The sequence below is a fragment of the Saccopteryx bilineata genome, chromosome 6 (assembly GCF_036850765.1).
Source record: "Saccopteryx bilineata isolate mSacBil1 chromosome 6, mSacBil1_pri_phased_curated, whole genome shotgun sequence".
NCBI classification, from domain to species: Eukaryota; Metazoa; Chordata; class Mammalia; order Chiroptera; family Emballonuridae; genus Saccopteryx; species Saccopteryx bilineata.
Window position 1 is genome coordinate 178,523,949 of NC_089495.1, and position 14,720 is coordinate 178,538,668.

The 14,720-nt window shown below is 45.1% G+C and overlaps 1 protein-coding gene across 1 annotated transcript in view; it reads right to left on the minus strand.

Annotated features, from left to right (window-relative positions):
* The window catches only part of SLX4IP (SLX4 interacting protein), a 225,047-nt gene that overhangs the window by 90,636 nt on the left and 119,691 nt on the right, over nt 1-14,720 (minus strand).

Below are 14,720 nucleotides of genomic sequence, written 5' to 3' on the forward strand. Positions count from 1 at the left end.
ATTCTTATGCATGCTTCCTAGCAGGAGCGTGGAAGTCTCTAGAGAGCTTTTCTGCTCTCCTTGCTCCTCTCCCTCCCCTTCTCCCTCCTCCCTCCTCCAGAGCAGGTGCCTCAGGTGCTTGCTTATTTCTGCATTCAGTGGCTGGTCTGTGCCATGCCGGGGCTTTGCCATCTAGGCTGCCGGCTCCTTGGAGGAGGAGACTGGCCCACACCTCCGTCAGCCTGCACCTCAGGGATCAGCACAGTCCCAGCCCACAGTGAGGGCTTAATATTAAATGAAAGGACTGAATGAACAAATAACAGGGCAAATGAGCTGTGAATTTTGGGCAAACTGCAGTCTTATCTGCAAACCGAGGACTCTGAGGTCATGCTGGCGACAAGGCCATTCTGCTTCAGCCCAGGACACTGATGTGTCACAGAACAAGTTCCTCCTTCCTTATTCTGTAGTGGCAACAACTATGTCATCACCAGTCATTTTCCATATTTCGAAAAGAAAAAAAGAGAATACAAGGATCCTAGGATTACCTCATCCTAAACCCACTGCCAACCAAGCACGCTGGTGATTTTTCTACCTCTTCCCTAAGAATTCCAAAGCTGCAACTTAACTTGAAGTATTTCCAAGTCTTCAGAGGTGGAAGGAAGATCTTGTCCTCTAATTTTATACTGGGTGTAAAGTAAAGGTAAAATGCTAACATGTGGACACCTCGGAAGCAGGCTCAACACTGAGATCTGTGGGAGGTTTCCCACACACTCTCATTCATTCATCATTCATTTTCCACTGAGCTTCACAGGGCACTGGGCCAGACCCAGAGACAGGAAAATGTAGCAACAGAGAGCTGTAGGAAGTGTAATCACAGCACACGCCTAATGACCAGAGGTAGCCGAGTGGCAATTATGCCTGAGGGAGGCCAGGGAAGAGGGCATGATGTCGCAGCTGAGTCCTGTGGAATAGGGCAAGTCCACACAGGGAAAGAGGTCTGATAGCTGAGCAGCTCTGGGGTCAGAAGAGTTTGATAATGCAGAAACAGAGCAACAGAGGAGGTCAACAGGGCAAGAAGGATCACTAAGGAGCCCCAGACCTGCAGGCTGGAGAGCTCTGTCAGGTAGGATAGTGCAGTGTGGCCTGATGGGGTGAAATCCCCGGGACCAGGCTTGCAAGTTTAAAGCCACCACAAGAACCCAAACAAGAGACAATGGGAGGTAACCCTGCAGTGGAGAGGAAGGGGGGTCTGAGGGATGCTCAGAAGAGAGCATCAAGAGGACGTGGTTAGGACGCAAGGGGGGGAAGAGCGAGGATGACATCCAAAGCATGTGAGTCGTTTCAACCATGCCCGTGAAGCTGTCCGCCGGCAGCCCACTCACATGGGTCTGCTGCAGCTGTCACTGACATTTTACACTCACCTGGACTGAGAATTTAAGGCAGCTTGGATTAAAAATAGAGGAAATAAATTTTAAAAACTTAAAAATAGGGTAAAAACAAAATGAAGCCAGCGATAGGCTTGTACAGAATTCGCACCATAGTCTTAAGCCTCCACATTTGGCTCTGCGTTTGCAAGTCACAAATGTAAAAAGTGAAAGGCCAATAGGAGTCCATAAGATGAGGGTGAGTCAGTGCTGAGATAAGTCAATCCTTCTTGATATTGTGTCTAGAAAGATACTTCTCCTGAATGACTTCCTGAAAACACGTGGCAATTATCTTCCTGGGAGTGCCAACTTTAGGAAAAGCATTATATACTTTCATATCAAAACAAATTTCATCTATATTACAACATAAAGATTAAAGAGTCACGTGGTTTTGAAAGAAAATGTAGTGTCATTTACAGAGCACTTGCGTTCCAGGCTTGCGCTAGGCTTCACCTAGAGCATTAAGTGTCATCCTTGCCACCAGCCTGTGAGAGAGCACAGCTGTTATTCATATGTTATGGATAAGGAAGTGTAATCAGGAAGGTGAGGACTAGTTCAGTATCACACAGGCAGTAAGGGACAGGCCCAGGGTCAAGTCCAGACCTGTTACACTCTAGCCCCACCACCATGCTTTACATTGAAGAAATATCACCTCTGTGGAAGGAGACTCAGGATTCCCTTCCAGACCCTGTGGTGGGGGCACACTTAAGGCTGCCTAGCCTGACACCCACTTCACTGTGCTGGGGAACTAGCCCTCTACTCGCTCTCGGGTGAGCAATGGCAGCCATGTTTGCCCATTAGCACCAAGGATTCCGAACAGGGTCCCTGAGCTCCCGTACCTGAGCAGCATGGCCCCCTGAGAGTTCAGACACAAGAGCGCAAGGGCAAAGGCCCCCTACAGAGAAACTGGGCAGGAAGAGTGGTCAGAGAGAAGGAGGGATGAGGCGGGGGCAACAGAATGCTGCGGAGGCCGAAGGCCATAAATCACGTGGAAGCTGGGGTGGGGGAAGGAAAAGACATTAACAGTATTCCCCAGAGAGTTAAGGCTGAAGAAAAGTCAATGCAAATATTTTGTCAACTTGACTCCCTTGGCCTATTCCTCATTAAAATACTTGCCCAAGAAAGCCAAGCTGGAGTTTACATTCGAGGGGGGAAAAAAACACCAGCATACCTTTGGGGTGGCATATACAATAAACCAGCTGACAGGTCGGGGAAGGAAGAATAGAGTCATTCTATTGGAAAACACTACATCCTTGCTCTAACTGCAGAAGCTGGCTGAGGGTGAACAAGTTCGCAATGACAGCAAGTAGGAGGCATCGAGCATGCACTGTGCGCCAGACACGGCCACCAGCCTCTCAGGACCTCACTGCACTTCATTCTCATGACAACGCGGAGGGGCAAAAACATTACCGCTCAGTGTCCTGGAAACACTGCGACACTTAAGAGCTCTCCTTCTCTCTCAGAAGCTCCCTGGCAATCATGACTGGGTTTTGTTCAGTGCAGTGTCTTGCCAACCTGGCAATACTGGTCAGGTCAGGGACAAGGAGCACTCTATAATCTTCATAACAGAGTTAGACGCAGCACCAGAGAAAGTTCTCTGATGACAAGTGGGAGGATGGCCTGGCAGACTACGTCTAAATCCAATCTCTTCTGACAACTCCCCAGTTTAGGAGGGGCGCGCCACCGCCCTTCTCCAGGTGTCAGTCTCCCGCTACATAAAAAGAATGAACACAACCAGATCTCCTCCAGGTGCCTTCCTCTTTAACATCCCACCTCCTGGTTGCAGTTTTGTTTGCAACCATTTGCTTGGATTCTATTGGCCCACATAATGTTTGTCCTCCTATAAGGTTACAAAAGAGCCACCCAGAGTCCCGCACCTTGCACTGCCTTCTATCGGTTCACGATGAGCCACCCATGCACAGTAGTAAAAGGCGTGGTTTGGGAACAGGAGGGCACATTTTCTGCTGTGCTGACTTCTATGGGCATGACTTAGATTTGGCAAGCAGTGACAGAAAATGCCAGTCACATGGCTAGACATCATGTTATAAGCCATGAAAAAGGAAAACACCCAATGAAGTTGGCTGAGCAAAAGTCTTAGCAACCAGCGGGCTCTTCCCCGAAGAACTGACTCTCCAACATGCCTGGCAGGGTCAGGCTCCTCTGAGCTGCTGCACGCTTCACTCACACTTCGGCCATGGGCTCATCACAGGCTGTGACCACCACCTCCACTACCAGCCTTGCAGGGGGCTGGCTTGTTACCTTCAGGGTAGCAATGCCTAGAAGGGGCTGGCACACCGATGGCAGTGAAGGGTGTTGGTTAAATGAATGAAAAAAATACAATGATGAAAATCACTTCAGTGCCTGCCTGGCCTCTTCCTAGGAGGGATTCCCACTCTCTCACCTGCACCCTGTCCTCAGAACAAGAAACAGCACAGATTCAAGTCCATGGTTTACAACTATGGTTGCTTCAGCTACGCCCAGAATACTGTCACCCCAGAAAATGGGTAATGATGCCCACTGCTCCATACCAGATGGGTATTTCTCCAGCTTCCCATCAGAGGGAATGAACTGCAAAGCCTGAATGACAATGTGAATTCAGACCCGTTAGAGGAAACACATGGGGCTTCATTGGTGGCAAGCAGATGACTCTTTCTTTGAAGGGGAGGGTGTGACTTGCATGAATGAAAGGAATCAGAGGGAGTGTCCCTCTCCTTGTTGGTGGCTGCAGGAAATTTGACTATAGATGAGGGTTGTACACCTTCCTAGCTGCTTGTTTGGTTTTCTTACCAGATTTATTGTTGTAGCTGGGGAAAGAGTCTACATGGAAAAGGAGCAAACAACAAAGGAATGAGAATGGTAACGAAAGGCAGAGCTAGTGGGTTTGATGACAACTCCTAAAAGGAGGGGAAAAAGTAGCAAAAGCGGCTAATGTCCTTCGGTAAATGGTCTCTGGTTTCCTACTATGGAAGTGTTGGGGTTTTTGCCTAGAGCGCCCCACAGTGGCCAGAGTCTTCCTGTACAGATTTGGGAAGGGAAGCTGGGTGCCACTGGGAATGAAGCAAAGGCAACCGAAGTGGTTTGATGATGGGATGCTAATATTTAACACACACCATTGGAGCTTGGGGTAGTATTTGGGGCTGGTCTAAAAGCCAGTACGGAACCAGTTAGGAACAGGCCCCCAGCCACCCCCTCTGAAAGATAAAAAGTGGCTTCGTTTTTCTTTAGATACATTCCGCAGTGGTTTCCAAGACATTATTCTTTGAATTTAACCTCCAGGATACTAACGCTCAGGAGACTAGCCTGTGGAGGCACAGAGCATGTGCAGAAATGAAGAACACCACGGTCTAGGGGCAGGACACACCTGACTTCACAGCCCAGCCCTGTGCCTCAATGCTGCGAGACTCTGAAACAATGGAATATTGTGAAACGTAAGTTTCTGCAATATAAAATAATGGAAACACCTTATGGAGTTGTTTGGAGGATTCAATGAGAAAATGTAGACACATGGTTTTGGCACAGTGTGAGCCATACAAAGGGCTCAAGAAAGAAATATAGGTTGGTTGTTTCTTTTCTTTTTTTCCTCCAAAGGTAGAATGTATCATAAATTCCAGGCAATTTTAAATGAACTCTGAGTTGTCAGCTCTATAAGATTTACAAATAGATGGGCCACAGGTTTCCACTTATTCCTACTAAGAGCTAATAAATGCCTCGTAATTCTTTTGCACAGTTTTACTCTGGCCACACACGGCTTCTTAGAAGAGATAGTTTGTAATCACACCAGATTACAAGGTACAAATGTGAGCTCTCCTCTCACACACTTCTGCAACAGAGAACATAAAGTGAAAAGATAAACTGATGGAAATAATGATGCACTTGTCTACAGAGAACTTGTGTTAAGAGGGTCTTAAGACTAGAACATTCACAGTTAGCAATATTTAGACTGGTCAGGAGTGTTTTCAGGGCCAATTAGGAGCAACCATTTAGTAATCTGAAAACAAAACTTGGTCAGTACAGGGGCAGGGGTGTCAATCCCAACAAATCCCACTCAAAATTTTATCCAGCACGTGTTATCAAGAAGCTTTGGAACGTGGGTTTGAATTGTAAAGAAATATTCTTTTATCTTCTCCAATGTCAAGAGCAAAAGAAAAGCAGTGCAGTCTGTAAGTTAAAGACATTTACGACAAATTATAAATGAATCACAATGAAAAGACAAAGAAAAACTAAGCATTCCTTTTATGATCACTGCCTAGAATTCATGGATTGTTCAAAAGGGTGTCAGACTTGAACAGGGATTTCTTAAAAGAGGAAGGGAGATCAAAGCTAGATAGCACAATTTCCCTGCCTCCTGGGAGCAGGTGGGCAGGTCTGGAGGGTGGGGGTACCCAAGAGTCTTTGATGAACACTTTGGGGAATCTCGGTGACTGAGAAGAATTTGGTTAAATGTAAAATAATTTCAGGCAGAAATAATTTGCAAGATCCTCTCCTCTACTTACAAATATACCAAAGGGCTTGCCAGATAAAGCTGTGACTGTGTCATCGATGACATCCTGGTGTATTACTATTGTGCAAGTGCTGCTGATAAAGGGGGCTGCATGTGCTCTTCCACACTGGGTAAGGGCAGGGCTCCCCGGGCCACTCTGATAGGCCAAAGCTAGGACGGGAGGGCGAGCGGAATCCACATATGGCTGCAAACCAAAACACAACCTGAGTGAGGACTTCCCGGGGCTTCCTACACGTGAAAAGTTTCCACTTCTGCAGAGCTCCAGGTGACCAGATCCTCAAAGGGGTGCAACCAAGTCAAGTGCGAGCCCCCTCTTCATCCTCAGCCTGCTTATCCTGATTCTGTGCAAGAAAGCTCTCTGTGTGTATACCTTGAAGGTTATCTGCCCACGAGTGCCTAGAGCCCTATCTTCCAATGGGCCAGCAGCATTAGCATCTATGGGCACTTGTTTGCTATGCAAATTCAGACTTCACAGTCAGAAATCCCAGGGGTGGACCCAGTACCCTGTGTTTTAATAACCCGTTCACATGAGTCTGTTGCACGTTCAAGTTTAAGAACCACTGCAGTAGACCAGTATGTCTCCCTGAGGACTATTCCTGGCACGATCTGTACAAGACAGCAACATTTCCGGAGGTTACATTAGAAAGGAAAAAATATATATCTGATTAGGTTTTACAATATAACATAATAGAAGGTGACAAGTCACCAGAATATATTATAGTTCTAAAACTCACAAGTAGAAAACATCACAATTTTATCGTAAGAAAATAATTCCCAGCCCTGGCTCGGTGGCTCAGTGAATAAAGCATTGTCCTGGTGTGCCGAGATGGTAGATTTGATCCCCAGTTAGGGCATACAGAAGAAGCAATCAAAGAGTGCATAACTAAATGGAACAACTAAGTGGAACAGTGAGTTGATGCTTCTCACTCCCTCTTCCTCCCTTCCTCTCCCCTGAGTTGTAAGAAACTCAAATTATGATTTTCTTTAAATGAAAAAACAAAAATCCTCTAGAGGTCAACAGGATGTGAAGCCAGGTTTGATAACCACAGATACAATAGAGCCTCACTGAGCATCTTAACAACCCACCTCTGAATTAGGAGGATAAAATGGTGATAAAAACCCAAAGAGAAAAAGGGATCTACCTGCCAGAGTAAGGAACAGTCTTAGGAAGAAATAGAAGGCCAGAAATGGAATGGGAGGCATTTGTAAGCCCAAACCAACAGGGAGGTCATACAACCGCAGTTAGTGCTTTATACGGGTTCAGGTCCCTGGGCTCAAGGGAGCCTGTGCCAGGGCACACAGAGGATGGCGCACACAGGGCACACACAGGGCACCTGGCCTGGCCACTGGGTGGATGAGGAGCACTGGAGCTGTACTGAGATCCTAGAGAGGCTCAAGTGACATCATGCTTGGCAAAAAGGAGAGAAAGATAGATTTTGCAACTATGACCTAAATCCCTACTGGATTATTAGAGGAGATCCAGAAGAAAACTCAAATTATTAAAAACACACTTCATTTTCTTTGATAACGTTCCTAGACTGCAACAACTGGTAAAATGTGATTGACAAATAAGTCAGCCAGTCATCAGGCAACATTTCCCATGACATCCTTTTGATTAAAGCACTCCACCACACCAGCTTTTGTCAAGGTTATCAATGGCCTTCCTATAGCCAAACCAACAGTCAGATCCTGGTCCTCACATTACCTGGCCTCTCAGTGCCATCTCACCATGTGGTTCATCTCCTTGATCCCTGGAACCCTCCCTTGACTGGTTCTCCTCCGTCCTCAATGGGCACTGTTTCTCAGTCTCCGCTGGCTCGTCCCCAGCGCGCCATCTGATCAGGGCTCAGTCCTAACACACCTCCTGTCTCCACCTACACTCTCATCATCAGTCTCCAGGGTTCAGGTACTGGAAGTTCACATGCTGATGACAGCTGATGCTTCTCCCCCAGCTGCAGAGGCACATATGCAACTGCCTTCTCTATATCTCCAATTGCATATCAAATAATCTATAACCTAACAAGTTCAAAATCAAAATGTAAATTTATTTTATTTAGACAATTAATTTTAACGGAGTGACATTGATTAATTAGGGTACACAGAGTCAGAGAAAACATCTCCAGGTCATTTTGACATTTGATTATGTTGTATACCCATTACCCAAAGTCAAATTGTCTTCTGTCACCTATTCGGTTTTCTTTGTGCCCCTCCTCTGCCCCTACCCCCTCCCTCTCTTCCCTTCCCCTCCCCCTGGTAACCACCACACTCTTGTCCATGTCCATGAGTCTCATTTTTGTGTCCCATCTATGTATGGAATCATACAGTTCTTAGTTTTTCTGATTTACTTATTTCACTCAGTATAATGTTATCAAGGTCCATTCATGTTGTTGTAAATGATCCCAAATGTTAATATTTTACACTCAGGCCTGCTCCTACCAGGTTTAGTTAAGCTGGCTTGGTAAACGACAACACCATTGTTCCAGCTGTTCAGGTCAAAGCCTGAACAAAAGTCACCTTTGATGCCTCTTGTCTTGGATTCTATACCTAATCAATCAGCAGAGCTTATCAGTTCTACCTTCAAAAGGGCCTGCCTGGCACACAGTAGGAGCTCAGTAAATATAAACTGAAAAAAAAAAATCTATGAATAAACAAATGAGTCCTGGGAATAAAAAACAGGGGTGGAGGAAATGACAATTAGATGGATGCATAACCAGTTCAATAGCCACAACTCCAGGAGCCATTAATGACCAAACCACAACATGGAGGGAGGTGATAAAGAGCTTTTTCCTTGACCCTGGTCTTTGCTCACATTTTACCAGTGACATGGATGAAGATATAGTGGACATGCCCAAAAAAATAGGTAGATAGGACATGCCCCCAAAATAGGTGGATACACAGGAAGGAATAGTGAATACCCAGCATTGCAAAAACTGGATCTGGCAAAAAAATAAAAATAAAAAGGATTTTTGTGACTCATAAAGATGAACTGAATCTAACTAGATGGACTTTAACCAGGACATAGGTTAGGGCCAGCAAAGAGGTAATCCATAGTCAAGAGGAAGCTCTGTGAGCGGGCAGCACAACACTACGGCCGTTGATGACAGTCACTTCATTTTGGGCTACCTTAACAGAGCGGCCAGAATAAGCATTCAATGGCAAGGTGTTATGCATTTAGTGTTCAATTATACCTACAAAATGAAACAATCCATCGTGTATTAGAGAAAAACTGACCGAGATCGGAATAACACTTAAAATCATGGTACGAGGATCAATTGAAGAAAGTGGAGTGATTTACCTAAAAAGGGAATAAACCAGAATAAAATAATATAACCAGGACTTTACAGGTACAAGAGTGATCTTTTTTAGTTCTAGAGATGACCACAGAGAAACCACAAAGAGACAGGTAATTGGCTCCACATAAGAAATACTTTTAAACTGACAGCTAATGGGGAAATGATCAGTCACGGGAGGTGGTCTGCTCACCACTCAGCCCAGAAGATCAAACTACTGACATGAAATGTGAAAACTGACAACCACATCAATATTGCATTGTGACCATAGGACACTGGTCTCGCTCTGAGGAGTGATAGAAACCAGAGAAGGATCTGCTACTGACTGAGCTGCATTTTAACGACAGCCACTTCAATCACCTGATGCACTACTGGTTATTGGTTTTTGTTTTTTAATGCACACCTAATAATGTGGGCTTACTGACCTTAAGAATCAGATAATTTACAATTTAACATATATATAAAGCATGGGCTTTAGAATCATGGTTTGAGAAGATGCACTACTCATCAGCCCACCTTTGCAAATACTGGCTGTACTTTTGACTGCCCATATAGAGGGCACGTTGCTCAGGCTCTCTGAACCTCAATCCTACTGTCTGTAAAATGGGAGTAATCACACCTGCTCCCACAGAGGTGTTGATAGGACATTAAAAATAATAGAGTACAGTAGTAGTGAATAGATAATAGTTAACTACTAAATTAGGAGTAGCTAACAAATACTGACATCAGTCCCAGCAAGTCCAACAAACGAGGCTGACAAAATTGACTAGCGCTAATAACTTTCAGTGGTGACAAGAACGTTTTCGATTGGTGCTGTCCAATACCTTAGCCACAAGCCACCTTGGCTACTGAGCACCTGCAATGAGGCTATGCGAATTTTGAATTTTATTTCATTCTAGTTAATCTGAATTGGCTTATTAGCAATTATTTACTAGTCAATTCAAATAGTCACACATCGCTAGTGGCTATCAAACCGGATAGCATAAATAACTTCCCTAAAAAGTGACTCCTGGTTCAGAAATCCTGGTTCTAACATTTTAGTGAGAAACTAAAACCAAAAGAGCAAACTTCATCGGGAACCCCACAACAGGAAGTGCCGAGTGAGGCAAAGGGGGTTCCCATCCCGCAGGGAATTCCAGACGGCTCCTCCGGACTGCATGAGGGGATGACAGGGACTAACCTGGGACATTTCTATGAACTTTACCAGGGACGCTGCTGATCCAATAGAACTGTTTTTATTTAAAGGTGTTTTCCTTGTAAATAGAAAACGAAGCAATAAAAACTGTTACTGCCAATTAGAGGATCAAGAAGTTTAAGTTTCCCTTCACATTTCACCCCTTTAACCACAGCCCTGCCTTACCGAATCAGAAAACAAAATTCAAGGAGAATTCTTAAAATTATTACCGCAGCCACTGTAATCGCTCCTAATCCCTCGGCTTTTGCAGAGACTGAAACTTCAAGTTCGGTACTGAACTTCCCTTGCAGCTCAGAGCTCAGGAAACAAGCCTACAGGTTCGTTCATCCTGGCTCCATCAAGTTTCTACAAACTGAGCAGGAGTTCAAAGGGAATTTTTAACCAATTCATGCCTAAGGCAGGAAATTGACAAACCAAATGGGATAGAAGAAAGTCAGGCAAACAGAGGTGGGGTCTGCTGGTGAAAGCCCAGTTCTTCTTCCCCTGACCTGAGTTTAGAGAACTACAAAGAGGAATAAGGGGGGAGGTAGCTAATTGGTCACAGGTTGGGTTCAGAGAGCCACCGCTACTTTCCTTTTCTAATTGAATGCTGGGAACACCACCCTCTTCAAGGACTGCTCAAAGGGGAAGCGTGCTGGGACAGGAGACCACTGATGAAATGGCTTCAGAGGCTGCAGATCATTAATTAAGAATATTGAGAGCGAAGTTGAAAGCTGAGCTGAAAGGCGTGGGAGGGACCACTCCGTATCAGCTGCCACCTGCACATTAGCAATTAAGCCTTATTCTCAGTGGAATTACAGCTCCCAGGCACTGCTCCTCGATAAGTGAAGTTTCCTGAGGTGACTGAACACTGAAGACAGCATCACTGACTTTAGTATATAATATTTCCAATGTCCACTGTTACGCATCCTTGATTCTTAGGATTCAGTGTCGTCTAAGTGTCACTGCCCACTGCCGGAAATAATGTTTCTCAACCTTGAATATGCATCAGATTCACCAGGAGCATATGTTACAAGCAGAGATTGCAAAGCTTCACCCTCTCCCTCATTGTTTATTTCATAGGTTGGAGGTGGGGCTGAGAATGTGTATTTACAACAGAATTCTGGGTAACGCTAATGCTCCTACTTTGGAGACCACATTTTGCAAATCAATGGCCTAGAAATTAGGGTTGGCAACCTGGTAGCATATTAGAATCACCTGGAGAATTCTGAAATACAACATTCAAATTCCACCCCTGCCAGATTAGACTCTTGGGATGAAGCCTGGACATCAGTACATTTTCAAAGCTCCCCACCTGGTTGTAATACGCTGGTGTGGGTGAGAACCATTGTAGAAAAGATCACCTTCAAACTATTTCAGTTTGGAGCCTGCATATACTATTACAAGTTAGAGATGGGGGCAGATCCTTGCATCTGCTTGATTACATTTACCCTTGGTGGTGGCATTTTGCTGTTTTATTTTTTTCCCTCCCACAAAGCAAAATATAATGATCCTGTTGTACACCAGCAACTATCTCTCTCTCTCTCCCGTCCTCCAAGAATTCTCTGAAGATTTACTAATTACAGCAACTGAAGATCTATGAACACTGGTAAATCTGCTAATCTGAAAACATGGTTAGGCAACAAGTGATAAATTTTGAAATGAGAACCGTATAACAATTTTTAAAACACCTTTTTTTGTGTGACAGAGACAGAGACTGACAGAGAGAGGGGCAGACAGGGACAGACAGACAGGAAGAGAGAGAGATGAGAAGCATCAATTCTTCGTTGCAGCACCTTAGTTGTTCATTGACTGATTTCTCATATGTGCCTTGACCAGGGGCTACAGCAGATGGAGTGACCCCTTGCTCAAGCCAGTGACCTTGGGTCCAAGCTGGTGAGCCTTGCTCAAACCAGATGAGCCTGTGCTCAAGCTGGAGACCTTGGGGTCTCGAATCGGGGTCCTCTGTGTCTCAGTCCAACGCTCTATCCACTATGCCCATACCCGCTCAGGCCAATTTTTAAAACATTTAAAATCATCTAGTGTTTTTCTTTTTCAATCTCTTTTCTATTCTTCTCCAACCCCTTTTCCTTCTTTCCAAATCAGATTCTTCTTGTCCTCATCTTTACACATCTATTATTTGCCTTCTTCTATGCTTCCTTTATCATCTCTGCCTTAACACTACAAGTATGAAGTTTACAGTTAGTTATTCCTATGAAATAAAGTTTTACGATGCCTGTTTCCAATTTAACAAATAGGGGAAACAAATACTCTTCTTGGTGAGAAATAAGAAGCTAAATTAAATTGTTTTGGGTATGTACCTCCTGATGAACTCTGCCTTGGGCATTAGCCAGCAACAGAAAACCTATTCTGCATCCTGAATTCCTAAAATTAAGGTATCTTCAGGCTACAATACACCATGTGCCACACATGAGCACCTACTGATGAAGTGAGACAGTACAGTTCACCACGAAGTAATAAAGCTGAAAGAAATGTATCATTCATCTTCTAGAACTGTGGTTCTGAAGCAAAATCACCCTGTCTTTCCCCACCTACCCACCCCAATGTGCAATGTCTAGAAACACTTAGGGTTGTCAAGCTGGCATCTAGTGGGGCTGAGTCCAGGAAATCTGCTGAGTTTGTACAATGCACGGGGTAGCCCACACAAAGGCTCATCTGGTCCATACTGTCGTTAGTGCCCAAGTAAGAAACCCTGCTTTAGAAATTGCTACATGAAGTCAGCTGACTTCTCAGGTGTTGGAGAATTTGCAGGGAACTAAGGGCAGCCGGAGGAGAAAGAGCGAGCAGCAAACGTTCCTGAGGGAAAGAAAGACAGCAAAATGCTCCGCCGGCAGCAAGAACTGGTGCTGCCGCTCATCCTCCCAACTGCCCTGGCCACACAGAAAGGGTCCTCTCAGCCTTGACCTTACTAGATGACATCAATGGGGGTTTTTTTCCCCATGATGTTAAAGGTTTAATTTGGTAACAGAAACAATTCCATTCCATGATTCACCGCCTGGCCTACTGACACCACCCCCCCACTCTATAAAGCATTCTTTTTAAAAAAATCTTCTATTCTAAGTGAGTATAAGGGAGATAGAGACAGACTGCCACATGTGCCCCGACCAGGATCCACCTGACAACCCCCATTTGGGGCTGATGCTCTGCCCACCTAGAGCCACGCTTGCAACCCAGCTATTCTTGGCACCTGAGGCGGAGGCTGCACAAGCCATCCTCAGTTCCTGGACCGATGCGTTCAAGCCAATTAAACCATGGCTGTGGGAGAAGGAGGGAGGGAGGGAGGGAAGGAGAGAGAGAGAGGGAGAGAGAGAGAGAGAAGGAGGGAGGGAGGGAGGGAGGGAAGGAGAGAGAGAGAGAGAGAGAGAGAGAGAGAGAGAGAGAGAGAGGGAGGGAGAGAAAGGGAGGGGTAGAGAAGCAGATGGTTGCTTCTTCTGTGTGCCCTGACCAGGAATCAAACTCAGGACATCCACACACTGGGCCAATGCTCTGCGACTGAGCCAACTGGCCAGGGCCTATAAAGTATTCTTTATCACTGTTAACTTTTAACAAGGACTAAACCAATGCATGAATGAATGAAAAGACATTCTGAACAGATAATATTTTAGAAAAAGACTGTACCATTCATTACTTTTGCAAAAATCGAAATAATACTTCTGCTCATTCTCAAGAGACAGTTAACTAACCATTTTTATTTTGGCTAATTTTATTTTGGCTAATTAGAGATCTTTGCATAGGGATAGCTAAGGTAATACTTAAAGAGTTTTCTCATGCATATTAATATCATAGTGAGATCATGACTAATAGAGGTATTTCCTGTGACTATTTCTAGAAAAATTAAACTGATTAACAGAACTGTAACTATCAAATTGATCTAGTTTAAACAGACCAAAATTGTGTTTAGATTCTTAATAAACCGGCCAGGGCACACAGGAGAAGCGCCCATTTGCTTCTCCACCCCTCCGCCGTGCCTTCCTCTCTGTCTCTCTCTTCCTCTCCCGCAGCCAAGGCTCCATAGGAGCAGAGATGGCCCGGGTGCTGGGGATGGCTCTGTGGCCTCTGCCCCGGGCGCTGGAGTGGCTCTGGTCGCAACATGGCGATGCCCAGGATGGGCAGAGCATCGCCCCCTGGTGGGCAGAGCGTAGCCCCTGGTGGGCGTGCCGGGTGGATCCCGGTCGGGCGCATGCGGGAGTCTGTCTGACTGTCTCTCCCTGTTTCCAGCTTCAGAAAAATGAAAAAAAAAAAAAAGAATATAGATTCTTAATAACCAAGCTTTCATTTGTGATATTTTTTAGGTTTTAAATGTCAAAAAGCTACTTAATAAGGCATTTAAA